This window comes from Agrilus planipennis, unplaced genomic scaffold, assembly GCF_000699045.2.
Source record: "Agrilus planipennis isolate EAB-ADULT unplaced genomic scaffold, Apla_2.0 scaffold223, whole genome shotgun sequence".
Taxonomy (NCBI): Eukaryota; Metazoa; Arthropoda; class Insecta; order Coleoptera; family Buprestidae; genus Agrilus; species Agrilus planipennis.
In genome coordinates, this window is record NW_020438932.1 from 471532 (window position 1) to 474696 (window position 3165).

Below are 3165 nucleotides of genomic sequence, written 5' to 3' on the forward strand. Positions count from 1 at the left end.
TTGATCTACATATTATGTACTTCATTGGCATTGAAATTTGAATTTTGAAACCGGGAAGATTGAACACTAATTTTCTTTATTTTATCCTAAAAAGAGTCCTGCGCCTGACTAATAGGAAACTGTCTTTATGACTCTCGATAAATAAAAGGGAGCATCCCGATTTTTTAACGTAGGTACCAATGGGATGTAGAATAACAATGAGGAAGGTACATAAAATGTATAACACTCACAGGCAGTTAGACAGTTAACCGCTTCTTTTAAAATTATATACCGTAGTTTTAAGGAAATAATAAACAAGATAACTAGATCTTTTTCAGGGAAGTCTAAACATAACACGGTAGAAGAACAGTGTTTGGATTACGCAAAATTCCAAGAACGCATCAGGTTATAACTAGCTTTTACAAAAGTAAAGGTATTTTAACGAAACTTGTTACACTCTGAGAAACTGGTCCAGAAAGATCTCTCCGCGTTTTTGTGTTGCAATTTACGTTCTCAAGAAAGAAAAGTAAATTTTCAGTGTCGTACGGAAAACGTAAACGAATAATATTTTTACGAAGTCTCTTAATTTCTATACAAAATTAAACTACAATCAGAGTATACAGGGAAAGGCAGAGACAGATAAAGATGTTAAAACTTGTGTAGGATAAATACGGAATCATCAATCCTTAAAGTTTTATTTGGTTACTAAACAAGTCGTCATTGTTATAGGGTGCGTTTTGTACTTATTCAATTATTTATTTATTACAAAATAAACGGGCCAGGCCATTTATACATACATACATCATTAGTTAAGCAGATTATGTTCAGAGATTTCGTTTTTTAATGGATTAATCATTTTGATCTATGTATGCAGTATCGGATGATTTACAGAACGTAAATCTGGTGGATCTACGAAGATCAAAACTAACAAAGATTTATCTACAAATTTATATAGATTTGAAGTAATGTGTTGTAAAATATTTAATCTAAATCTGGTGTTTGAAACTTGTTATTTCTAAAATAACGATCTAGATTAGATCTCTCTGATATTCCTGGTTGTGGTTGTATAGTAGATGTTTATCCTTAGCGATATGGGTATTGTGTTAGAAACGATTTTCTACGTCACTGGTGGTTAAGTAAAAAACAAAAAAAAAAACATAAAACTGCCCAGAAGCTGTTAAGAAGTTGTAGGAATTACGGAACTTAATTTAGAAGGAAGTAAGAAGAACCTGTTTGAAAACATAACGCCACTTGCTCTACACTGTAATAAGGTGCCGTAAAATTTAGTGTCGTTACCCGCTCCCACAGTTAAAAAGTGCTAAGGTCACCAATTATTGCTTCCAAAATTCATCTAAATGCGGGAATCATTCCCGACATAAGTTAGTTGTGCGAGACTTATGTATTAATAAAAAATAATAGTCGACGAAATTCAATGCGACTGCTGAAATAGATCTCTCTTTCGATGGCGGTAATAGCAACAATAATTCAATGATTAAAATATAACAAAGTGGTTTTATTAGCTATTTTCCGCGACATTCCTGCATCACCTTTTCCTTTCCTAATTAATCTACTCTTCAAAAAGACGACAGTGAGTTGTCATGCACGTTAAATGCAATTTTATAATTAGCTGTGCTTAATTATACATTAAAAACAAATTATAGATAAGGTCCGGCAGTTTTATAACCATATGGAATATACTCAAAATGTGTAGCTATTTTTAGTTTCATTATAGAGCTTTCACTGAAAATGAAAATTGTTTACAAAAATGAAAAAATGATTCGTTTAGTGTCGCAGTTTGTCAATACGTCACTAGGTAGTTATAAAAATTGTTCTCCCTTTAAAGCACAACATTCATTGTGTGAGCTTTTGTAATGAATGACTTGCCTTGTGTGGTGGGGTACTCGCCTTTTTTTTTTTAATAAGAAACAATACAACTACATCTGGCAAGCCTAACTAATTTGCTGACTTACAAAACAATTGCTTTAAGAAGCTTTTATACATTGACTAAGTACGATTTTAATACGATTAAAGATGACAAAATTATTAAAATTGTCGACGTTAAAATTTAGGGGTGTAAAAGTCCTTAGATACGAATTGTGTCGAAAACAAAAATTTCTACCACAAAAGCTAATACGTTATAGGCATACCAAATTAAAATAGTTACGAAATGTTCTCGCATTAATTACAGAAATGTTTATTAACCGCTTTTAAAATGTCTAATTGTAATTAATCAAGTTCCACCGAGTGAGATCGTTGGGTTAATGACTTTCTGCAGGAAATTCGACAAGTTTTTGGATGCCTAATGCATTTAAAATTGCAGCGAAAAATCTTGTTTGGCGTCAGAAATAATAATTGCTCTGTAAACAGAATATTAGAAATCGAGTCAACTCGCTCCTGAAGCTACAAACTGTTAAATAAAAGTATCCGAAACATCATTCAAACCTCGTTAAGACCTAAATTTTGCCCGAAAGGATATCTGTAATATTTAATTTTTAGACTTGTTCTAGTAGTAGTTACGAATGTCATATAAAAACCATTAAAAACTTACAATCTATAATAAAATATCACCTTGCACGTTAGGAACACCTTTAAAAAAAATATTGATACCTTATAATACATGGCATAAAAGAATAAATTTCAAAATTTAATATAAAGTGCAATAAACAATATTTAGGACTTGCACCTTAAATGGAACTTTGAAGACCAAAACTCAAATAAATTTGGTAGGTTACACGTAAGTCCTAAGCAAAATTAATTTTATATGCTGCATGACATACGTTCTAGCTTATTTGTCCGCTGTTATACGAGGCGCTATTAGAACATTCAACTGTCATAGATAGATTAAAATTTAGATTAGATAATTAATTGTAAGTGACAACAATAAACATATTTAATGCATTTCTTAAAGCAAATGAACATAGAGCAATAGGGGAGGCTGTGTTTACGTTATCATACCAATACTAATAGGAAACTAATAATAATCCTATACTATTTGTTTATCTTGTTGTTTTGCTGAAATTTACAATATTTACGAGGGCGAAAATCAATCAGGTGCTGAATAAATAATTACGTATGGATTACATAACATAATTTAAAAAGTAATGTTAGCTCATAAAATTCTGTTGTCAAACCTCTACTCCCTTGTAGGTACCATACCTTACGAAAGAAAATCCGCGATCCCATCAG